The sequence below is a fragment of the Sinocyclocheilus anshuiensis genome, unplaced genomic scaffold, assembly GCF_001515605.1.
Source record: "Sinocyclocheilus anshuiensis isolate Anshui unplaced genomic scaffold, SAMN03320099.WGS_v1.1 scaffold880, whole genome shotgun sequence".
NCBI classification, from domain to species: Eukaryota; Metazoa; Chordata; class Actinopteri; order Cypriniformes; family Cyprinidae; genus Sinocyclocheilus; species Sinocyclocheilus anshuiensis.
Window position 1 is genome coordinate 1077397 of NW_015548254.1, and position 12258 is coordinate 1089654.

At 36.8% G+C, this 12258-nt stretch overlaps 1 pseudogene; it reads right to left on the minus strand.

The window, feature by feature from the left end:
* Positions 1-1048: 1048 nt before the first annotated feature.
* On the minus strand, positions 1049-9269 carry LOC107655339 (chloride channel CLIC-like protein 1; annotated as a pseudogene).
* Between the last annotated feature and the right edge of the window lie 2989 nt (positions 9270-12258).

Sequence of the window (12258 nt, forward strand, 5' to 3'; positions counted from 1 at the left end):
TCCTCTTGGTTTATATCGAAATCCTCTGACATTTTTCTTTGTAAATCCTCGGTTTGTACTTCTAATTCATGACCGGCGTTTTGTTCACTCTCCGCGTTCGTCACTAATCACGCAACGCCGACGTCCTACGTCATCTGCCGGAACGGCTTCCACGTATGACAGATACCGGAAGTGAAAAAAAAGTGTTTATTACGTTTGAAATATGGATATTTTTCTTACAAAAATGCATGGATTCGCTACAGGAGGCCTTTATTCACACACACCCCACCCCCCCCCGGAGCGGTGTGAGGCACGTTTTATTATGGATGCGCGCGCTTTATTTGACGACTTGTGGACTGTTCAACTGCAACACCCGCTGACTGCAATGATAGAGCTTGGAATAGCCAGGACAATTTTTAATATAACTCCGACTGGATTCGTCTGAAAGAAGAAAGTCATATACACCTAGGATGCCTCGAGGATGAGTAAAACACAAGCTAATTTTCAACTAACCCTTTAAGCACACTTTGGCTTCCACACGCACTTAGATATGCGCCTAACACAGCGTACATTTATCTAGGTTATAGGTTTAAACTAACATTGTGATATGCTTTAATTGTTTTATATCTATGGATTTTATTGAAGGCAAGTCAAGTGATTTAAAAAGGCTAAATTCATCAAACATGTGGTCAGGGCCAGTGCATGCCTAGGCGAACTAGGCAGGTGTCTAGGCGCCCATCACAGTCAGTGCGGCAAAAAGGAAACATATTTATTTTTTATTTTATTTTATTTTATTTTATTGGACATTTGTTTGGAATTATTGCACTCATATAGACAAGTTATTACCCGTTAATTATTCTAATTCTAAATTAACTTTGCTTCATAGTAGTGCCTTTCCCCCAATTTAGTTTGGGGGAAACTTTAGTTTAAAAAAAATTGAACATTGGCACTTTTGTCCAATTTGGGGGCTTGGGGCAAAAATGTCACCATCAGACAAGGGCCAGACGAGGGCCTAAGCATCTCAGGCCAGGGCCAGGCTAGGGCCTAGATTTGAGTCCCGTGCAGGGCTTTACTGTGGAGCGTCACCCCCTTCCCAAGCTTCCTAATGCTCCTCTAGTTGAGGAGCTTGGTGCTGTCCTACAGCAGGATGCGGTGGGTCCTGTTGCCCACCGAGCTGAGGCAAGAAAACTGCTCGATGTATAGCTGCTTCAGCACTTCCATATATGAACATCTGAGAGGAGCAAAGATGCCTTAGTATGATAACAAATAAATGATCCTACAGTATGTTTGCTGTTCACAGCTCTTACAATGATGGCGAGTGCAATGATGAGCAGCACAGGTAACTGGAGAGTGACTGGTAGATCCTTCAGCAGGGCTCTGAGGAACTCACTGATTCCCTGTCCAATTTGCTTCAAGGGGTCCGTGATGAAACTTGTTATGGTGAACGTGATAGCCTAGAATAAAACCCCACAAATCTATTATTAATGCATTTCACCTCTGGTTACAACTCTCATAGCAGCTTTTGGAACAATCAGATATAAAAAAAAAAGTGACGTGACATGTGGCCAAGTATGGTGACCCATACTCGGAATTAGTGCTCTGCATTTAACCCATCCAAAGTGCACACACACAGCAGTGAACACACACACACACCGTGAACACACCTTGAACACACACCCGGAGCAGTGGGCAGCCATTTATGCTGCGGTGCCCGGGGAGCAGCATGATGAACAATAACAATATAATAAATAATATAATAAATATTAAAACTAAACAGTTTGTATAACATAATATAACTGAAACTTTACGACAAATGCTGACTACTGATCTACTGCTTTTACTGTATTTATAGAACAATATTTTTTTTGTCTTGGAGTGTTTATATTGGAATACACTACCATTCAAACTTTTAATTTTTGTTTTTGAAGGAAATCTTTTATGTTCACCTCATGTTGTATTTATTTGCTCAAACATACAGTAAAACTAAAAATTTTCAGCATCATTATTCCTGTCTTCAGTGTCACATGACCCTTCAGAAATAATTCTAGTATGATGATTTGATGCTCAAGAAACATTTCTTATTATCAGTTTTGAAAACAGTTGTGCTGTTTCATATTTTTGTAAAAACTGTGATACATTTTTTGCGAGATTGAAAGCACTTATGTGAAATAGGGATCTTTTTAACATAAAAATAACATATAAACGTATCTACTGTCACTTTTAAATCAATTTAATGCATTCTTGCTGAATAAAATGGTTAATCTCTGTAAAAAGAAAAAAAAAAACACAAATCTCCGGTGCTCACTTTGGATAAATTTTTTTTTTTTAAGTGTTATTATTTGTTTTGATTTTTTACATTTATCTAAATGGTTCATAGTACTGTTTTTGCAATTAGGTTCAGATTATTTTACACTGAATATTTTAATTCAGCATACTGAAATGATCAGCTAATTAGTCAGTATCCATTATCAGTCAACAACTAGTCTCTTATCAAGCTTAAATTTCTGTTGTTGGAAACTAAAAGATACAAACCTTTGTTGGAGGCACAAGCAAAATGGGGTTCACCACCAGGACCTCATAGTACTTTTTGCAAGGATCATCTTGAAGAGTCCATGTCCGTCTGTACCACTCTAAAAAAAAAACTAAAAAAACAAGCAGTAACAACACTTCATCTCTAAATCATTATATGTCATTATTTACTCATCTTCATGTCATCTAAAATCCATAGGCTCTTCAGTGGAACACAAAAGCAGAATTATAAATTATTTTTAATATCTTTGGCTTAATTTTACTTTTATCTTAGTGCATCTTTGTTCTTTTTGGAGCTTAAAAAGATCTGTCAAGATTCCTCAAAATTCTAAATTCATGTTCCACATCAAATGAGTTTGGAATGACATACAGGTGAATAAATAACTTTAATCACCTTACCTGATAAACTGTCCTTCCAGTCCAGTTGTTTCAGCCCAGTGCATTTGCCATTGAAGCTCTCCACCTCCACAATGTTCTTCTTGTGTTCTGCAAAGGAAACCTAGCCATGGAGAAATATTTAAACCAATTTAACTCTTCATTGTACAATACAGTAAACACACCTTTCAACTCTTCATTGTTATCTATTCAGTACTGCTTTAGCTAAACAGTCTTGGACAGTCAACAGCACAAGAATAATTACCATATAAAGATGGAACCAGTTCCAGATCAAGCTAATAAAAAAGCACACAGCAAACATTCTTCTGAACTGGACAAACCAGCAGACCACAGACCAGAGCTCAGTGCTGATTATGGCTACGACAATCAGAACAATCAAAGAAACCTGTAGAACAAAAAACAGCACATATTGCATTTATTATTTCTGAGATTGCTGCAAAACACCAGTCTTTCGAAAATAATTTTAATGCAATTATTTAAATTATCTTGGAATGCTTTTACAAGAACTGACCTTCAGAGCGGTATCAGCATCTACATAAAATGTATCTTCGAAACGCCACTTCCAGGCTTCGTGGTCGTGGAGTTTGAATCTGAGCAGAATTTGACTGAGAGCCTCATCCATGGCTCCAGTGGTCCAGTCGTTCTCTTCATTCAAAAGCTTCTGGATCTCCATCAGCGACTGCTTGGACAGCTTCACCTCAGCGTCATAATGCATGGATGTCTGTCCATCATCAGGCTAAAGATTAAAAAAAGGAAAAGTTGTAAAACCGTAACCAATGTAGATTCATGTTGAATCAGTTCCCTGGAAAAAACACAGTCAGTCACATACCAGGCCAAGTTTTGAAGTTTCTTTAAGGAGCCTGTAAAGGAATCGCTTGAATACTGGAAGACACACTGGATTTATAGAGGTGGTGGTCTCCTTCTTTTTCTGTTCATCAAACTAAAAAAAGATATAGCAATAATATAATATAACAATATGGATATAATTATACAATACATAGTTTCAGTAATTCAAAGTGCTAAATGGTACAATACTAGTCTTCAGGACTTTACCAATTACCATGGAAATTACAATTGTACCATGTCCAAAAAAAACATGCCACTATCATTTTGTTATTGCGGTCTACTAAGCACAGGTGTATTTACATATTCTTCACCTCTTTCTGCAAACTCTCTAGTTTATTGATCCACTCAAATGCATCAGGACACTGTTGCACGGTCTGAAAAATAAAGAAGGTCATATGGCATTAGAACAACAAGGTGAGGAAACAGTGACTGAATTTTCAATTTCAGAGGAACTATCCCTTTAAATTTAATTTAAACTACAAAGTTCGTAAAAACCTAAAATACCTAGATATAGTTTACAATGCAAAGTCTGAATGGAGTCTATTTTCAATGGAAAAAAATGTAAAGAAGAGGGATTTAAATGTCCTGCAATCACTGTAATGCATTAATAAACTGCCCGATGGTATAATAATCTTTTACCATTGCTGGTTTTCTCAAGCACTTTGTCGTTGAGTCGTAGTTGAGCATGTCATATGGATCAATCCATGCATCATCCTCATCATCCTGGTGGATATTTGCATTTGCAATAACAAACAAACTACAAAAAATTAGCAAACTCCAGAAACCAAACGATGAACAGATTGACACCTTCATAATCTCCACTGGAACAGAAGAGAAAACAAACTTGTTGGTAAAACAACTACTGGTCGATTGTTATAAATGTATATAAAGTTCAGGATCAGCTTTTGTGGAAACACATTGATGGCTAAACATTTCCCGTGATGGAAGAGAGTTGCCATATATTGTTACAATACTGTCACCTATAGATTCATAAACCGCAAATATTCAAAATCCGGTTACTCAAACAAAACTTGAACTCTTGGAGTCTATATATATATATATATATATTTACTGTATATAATAGTCAAGATTTGAAGTGGATCATAAAAGTTAATCAAAGTTGTCCTACGACAAGAATGGGTATTGTTTTGGTTTTAGGACAACTTTGATGAAAGGTTTTGATCCACTTCAAATGTTGACTACTGTATACATATATATACACATATATGCATACATATATATATATATATATACATACATATATGTATATATATATATATGTATATATACAGGTGCATCTCAATAAATTAGAATGTCGTGGAAAAGTTCATTTATTTCAGTAATTCGTATATATATATGTATGCATACATATCTATACATACATATAGATATGTATGCATACATATATATACATACATACATATTTATATAGATAGATAGATAGATAGATACACTACCAGTGAAACGTTTTTGAACAGTAAGATTTATCATGTTTTTTACAGAATTATCTTCTGCTCACCAAGTCTGCATTTATTTGATCCAAAATACAGCAAAAGCAGTAATATTGTGAAATATTTTTACTATTTAAAATAACTGCTTTCTGTTTGAATATATTTTAAAATGTAATTTATTCCTGTGATTTCAAAGCTATTATAGACATTAATACTTTTATTTAGCAAGGATGCTTTAAATTGATCATGATAAAGACACTTATAACGTTACAAAAGATTTCTATTATCTTCTGAACTTTCTATTCATCAAAGAAACCTGAAAAAATTCTACTAAGCTGTTTTCAACATAATAATAAATGTTTTTGAGCAGCAAATCAGCATATTAGAATGATCATGTGACACTGAAAACTGGAACAATGATGCTAAAAATTCAGCTTTGAAATCACAGGAATAAATTACATTTTAAAATATATTCAAATAGAAAGCAGTCATTTTAAATAGTAAAATTTTTTCACAATATTACTGTAACGTGGGAGGCGTGACAACGGCATTGAAGATCCAAGTGCAGGCTTTATTACAAGAATGGTCAAAACAGGCAGGGTCAAACAGCAGTAAACAGGTATAATCCAGGGCAGACAAAAGAGTAATCCAATAAACGAGCAATGGTCAGGACAGGCAGCAAACGATCAGAAAACAAGGAACAGTCCAGGGTCAAAACAAGGCAAGGCAATGTAGGATATCAGACCGAATCAGACAATCTAAGATTTGGTCAAAGCATGGTTGAAACACGAGGAGCCGAATTCCACAGGGGCCCAAGACACAAGATGTTCGTAAATCAGATCCTTGCGCCACAAGCCTGAACCAACTAGCAGCTTTGAGTAGCTCACAGCATTTAAACAAAAGAACACTTATTGACAATTCCTAGGAGATTGTCAATTTTGGGGCAAGTAAACAAGATTAATGGTCAAAGAGATGCACATGTAAACCAGTGATAGTACCTGTCTCTCCTGCTTTCCTTCCTCTTTACTCTTCAGCAACAAGGGACTAGAAACACTGGAGACACGGGAACGCTACAGGCTAACAATACTGAGCAATGAGTGTGAGTAAAACCATGCTTTAACCCTTTAAGCCCTGAGGGCATTTTGCATTTTGAGTGACATACACAAAAATAATGACTCATAACTCGAAGACTGTAGCAAGGAGAGTCAAAAGGTTGACATCGTTTGATAGAAAACTTTCTGTACTTTCAGTGGAAAAACAATTATTTCATTTGGACATTCTCCTGCTGAGAAATAGCTGATAAAAATGTAAGAAAAATTTGAGTGCTCAAGAGAAATTTTTCATATCTGTCTTATTTGACATTCAATATCTAAGGTAGGAGGAAAATTACTTTTTGATGATGTTCCCCAGCATGTTAGCTGTATTTGTTTCCAATTTTGTGGTGATAGCATAAAGTATCCAAAAGTTACAGTATTTTGTAACAAAACAGGCCTTTTTGTTTAGCTCTTGACTCCCTGAAGGAATTTTAAAAACTGTTGTTTTCTGAGTGCCATACACAAAAATAATGACTCATAACTCCAAGACCATAGCAAGGAGAGTCAAAAGGTAGGTATCGTCTGATATAAATTTTTCTATATTTTTATGGGGGAAAAAATCTTTGCATTTGAATATTCTCATGCTGAGAAATAGGTGATAAAATGTAAGAAAAATTAGTGTGGTCAAGGGAAATTTTTCATATCATTCTTATTTGACGTTCAATATCTCATGAAAGAAATAAGGTAGGAGAAAATTTCATTTTTGGTGATGTTTCCCAACATGTGTGCTATATGTGAATTACATTTTTTGGTGATATCATGAGGTAATCAAAAGTTACAGCATTTGGAACCAAGGTAGCCCTTCTCTTAGCCCTTTACAGTTTTGTAGTTAGTTTTGAAATTGTTGTTTTGAATTTGAAGTAATGCCTCAGTCAAGTTTAGTCAAATCCCCATAAAATTATACTTGTTTTATTCTACTCGATGAGACCTTTCAAATGACATATGACACATGACTATCTGAGCTGTATGATGTTTCTGACATATTAGAGTACATGGCACAAAAACATTTTTCATAAATTATGAAAAAATTTTTTTCTATTTATCCGCAAATAACTCAGCACTACTTAGGAGTTAATCAAAGTGGCCACATGCATTGTAAAGGTCAGACTCCAAGCTTTAAAATGACACCTATTTTGTATTGATTAAGAAAGCTGATCTATGCATGTTTCGTGAAGTTACGAATGAAAAAACAACGTGAAGCATAGAGCTGTTTTTATTTGCAGCGCCTCAGTGCACCTGTCTGCTTTCATGTGTTACAGCTCTGTGAACGAAATCTTTCGATCTGATCTAAAGTCTGATCGTTTTTCGAGATCTATGCATGTTTGGTGAAGTTACGAACTAAAACGCCACAGGACTGCAACCTCTGATTTTTTTGCTAAGCTACATGACCTAATTCTTTTCTATGTGTTATAGCTTTATGAGAGATATTTTTAGATTTGAGCGATGGATTGAGTGAGTTTGGGCTCTTTTTAATCGGGAGAATTTTCTGCAAATAATGACGTGTCCTTTTCTATGATATATGCATGTTTCATGCAGTTAAGAGCGAAATCGCCACATGACAGCTACCTTAGATTTTTTGGCTAAACTACATGCCTTCTGTGCAATTTTATGTGTGTTATAAATTCATGAGGAAAATCTTTAGATATAAATGACAAATTTGGTTTTAGGCACTTTTTAATCAGGAGAATCTGCTCTAAATAATGGTGATCTGATCATGTTTTATGAAGTTACAAGTAAAATGGTGACATCAATATATTATTTTCATATGGATCTGGGGGTGACTTCTTGTACAAAAACTCGCTCCAGTTTATTCAAAGCCCCAAACAATTATGCTTGTTTTATTCTACTCGATGAGACCTTTCAAATGACATATGACACATGACTATCCGAGCTGTATGATGTTTTTGACATATTAGAGTACATGGCACAAAAAAACATATTTTGTAAATTATGATTTTTTTTGTGTGTGTGTCATTTATCAGCAAATAACTCGGCACTACTTTGGAGTTAATCAAAGTGGCTTCATGCATTGTAAAGCTCAGACTCTGAGCTTTCAAATGATATCCATTTTTTGTTGGGCAGTGGTTTGAAAAAAAACGATTAGTGATATTGTAGTGGAGGGGGAGCGTCCCGCCCGCGGTACACTTAGGTTTAGAGGGACTGCTTAGCGCTCCTTAAGAGTTGATCAAAATAATTACATTCTAAGCTTTAAAATGATACCTATTTTGTGTCATTCCATTCAGGGGTTGCTTAGTAATTTGATTTAGAATTTTTTTCGTGCGGGCAAAGCGGGTTTAAAGGGTTAAATAGGGTGAGACTGATGAGCAAACAAGACAGGTGAATGCAATCAGAGACGACGAGTCCGGCAAAGGATTATGGGAAATGTAGTCTGGGATAGAGTGGCAAGAGTCAGTGGTGGAGTGCCCTCTAGTGGAGTTCATAGGCACTCCAGCAGGAGATCGTGACAATTACTGCTTTTGCTGTATTTTGGATCAAATAAATCTATAGTGACGTGACATGCGAGTGACGTGACATGTGGCCAAGTATGGTGACCCATACTTGGAATTAATAAAATGTCTTAATGGAGAAAACTTATGTTTGAGCGGTTTTCATTATCAGTAGCTCATTTTTAGGCGAACACATGCAGTTTTATATGGCAGTATGCTTCGCAGAAGAGACTTCTTTCAAAAACATTTAAAAATCTTACGGTTCAAAAACTTTTGACTGGTAGTCATTAGGAAAAACAATTTATATGTGAATAAAAACTATCAACAGCGCTAACAGTGTAGACATATTGTGCTGTTTACAATTCCTTTGCAAAAAAAATACAGAACTTTCAATTCTGCATTGTTTTGTATTTCAATAAAACAACTCGACTTGTGAATTTATACAGATTTGTCATGCAAAATAATTCTAGATAAGTATATTTCAGTAAAACCTTTGTCTAACTTACCTTGACACGTAAACCTTGACGCCCTGGCAACTATCTATCAAATAAAAGGTTGGTTGTTGATGCGCCTCGCCTCGCCTCACTTTGAGAGTAGAAGCGAGCAGGCAGCTGCATTGATGGGAGGAGTGAAATAAGGGCAGTGACGGACACTTCTCGTAATCGTTAAAATGTTGCTAATAAATTGGATGTCATTTAAGTTCTGTTGCGTTTATATTAAAATAAATCGAATGAACAGGAAGAGTGGGACGGTTGCAATACTTTTTGCATTTCCTTAAAATTCTCAGAGACTGTTTGTATTGGAAAGCCAAAATTTGAATACATTAGAGCCACAACTCACAACTTTCAAAACTGTTTTATGGAGTGAGTACTTGTCTACAGAATATCTTTTCCGAAAGTCTTTTCAAAGTCATTTATCAGCTGAACAATCAGCATGTTGTTAAACAGCAGTACAATCCAAAGAATCACTGAAGCAGTATACCAGTATATTTGACAAGAGCAGGCTAGGTTTAGAACAGGAAGATCCTGAATTAACCACATTTTTGTGCTATGACAGATACTTGAACAAACCCAAGAATGGAATAGCACACTTTACAATGTATTTGTGGACTTTTGACAGCCTTCAACGAGCATCACCATGGAAGATTCTCAGGCATTATGGGATAACAGAAATTAGTCAATGTAATCAAATCAATATTAGAACATTTTAAATGCAAAGTCATCCACCAGAACCAGATATCTGAAGCTTGAATGTCTAATTCTGTAAATCAATGAGGGAAAAAATAAGGAGATCCAGTGGACACTCACATTGATGTTGGAAAACAATGCTGACAACACTGGGTTTCTCTCAAGCAGACACCAAGATGTGCAGCAGAAGGTCAAAGTCTTTTAGAGATAGACAGCATCATCGGCCTCAAAGTCAACAGCAAAAAGACACTAATGAAAATGAACTCCAGAGTTGAAACAGTGGAGCAGTTTGTCTACCTTAATTGGCAGCAAAATTACACTTGATAGTGACAAGAAATAAACAATAGGATCATCAAAGCAAACCAAATGTATGCTATGCTCAAACCCATATGGAGGTCCACCATATTAAATACAAATACCGAAATCAAGATTTCCAAGAGCAAAGTGCTCAACCATACTCTTGTACGGCTCTGAATGTTGGACGACTACTACTGCCATCGAGAGTAAGCTTGATGTCTTCCAAACCAAATGCCTCCAGTGCTTATTGAAGACCTTTTGGCTCAATACATCACCAGCGGTCAGATGAGCAGAGCAGGGATGCAAAACATCTCATAAGCCATACAGCTGCACCGCTGGAGAGACTTAGTCATGTCTGCAAAAAGACACCCAACTCTATACTCAGGACAGCACAAGGAAAAAGAAACCTGGTGTAGGGTCCTCCAGACAACTCCTATTTCACCGGTGACTGGTTCTGTGCAACTTTTGCTCAAAGCCTCATTCCAAGCAACCTGTTATCCAAGACATAATGTGGTTCCCAGCCAGAAGTGTTCCTTGATCACTAAATTACCAGATAACCTCACCTTTGACGTCACAGGTTCCATTTGTTCAACAGTGCCAATCGACCAATCAGGAGCGAGGAGGATTCCCAATGGACGTGACCTCACTGTACGAGAAAGAACGTTCTTTCAGTTGCTCACTGACTTGTGAAAGGTCATACAGAGTTGATTTAGAAACTACGGAGTCTCAATGTTCTGATTTAGGATTTATAGTTGGATCGATGTGCACTGACCGCTACAGTATTCTTGTCAGAGAACTCAGAGTCATGTCTCAATGATAGCCTTTTAATGATTGCTCTGGCATCAACATAGATGGACATGTGCAAGGTTTTCTAGAACAATAAAATAAAAATAATAATTAGCAGATGAATCACTTAAGTGTTACATAATAGATATAAATAATAAACAACAAAGTATCTTTTACTTATACAAGTCAAAGTGATTGATCGCTATATTTAACTTCAAAGGATTGACGGCATATAATACAGTGTGTAATACACGTGCGGTAAATGGGTCGCATTAATATAAATAAATAAACTTAGAAACAGTATCTGCAACAAATATATTTGCAATATAACATTAATATTCAAATAACACTGGACTTACTTGTCCGTTACTCATACAATGTCCTTATAATGCGAGCAATCCAGAGAACTTTCCAGTCAGAACGACTGATGCAACTCTATAGCGCTACGCTTATTCTCAGTCTATTAAGACTGACTGACAGACTCCGCAGGTTGTGCACTATTCCATTGTGCGCATCTTCGTCATTACGCCAAACATGGAGAATTCGGAACAGTTGCCCCCACATTTGAGTAGCAAATGTGTCAATTAGTAGAATTCTTTATGTTTGCAGATTTTCCGTATTTTCTGGCAATCCTGGAAGAGGGACAAGGCGGGCTGTGTGTAGATTTTATCCCGTACTTGAATTTCAACAGTTCGTACGCAACCATCTCTGCTTGGAATGAATTTCCCCACACGACCTATAGGCCATTGGTCTCGTGGTAGGTTAGGGTCAGTTATCATTACCACTGTATCCAGGGTAAGGGGCTCTGTCGGTTGCTGCCATTTGTAGCGGGAATGATGGGTTGGCAAGTAATCTCGTAGGTAACGGATCCAAAACTGATCTATTAAGTTCTGACAATGCTGCCATCTACGGCGTCCTATGGTTTCAGAAGCATAAACTGCTTGTGGCAAAGAAGCGTCCCGGCGCCCCATGAGAAGCATATTTGGTGTTATAGGGTCGGGATTAGCCACGTCAGCTGAAACGTATCCAAGAGGCTTAGAATTAAAAATACCTTCCACTTCAACTAGGATGGTTTGAAGTACGTCTTCTGACAGTGATTGAGTTCCCACAGCAACCTGGAGTGCACTCTTGATGGAACGAATCTCCTGCTCCCATGCCCCTCCGAAGTGTGGCGCATTAGGGGGATTGAATTTGAAATCGATCTGGTAATTTACCAGTTGTTGTTGAAGCTGCGGTTCCAATTCCT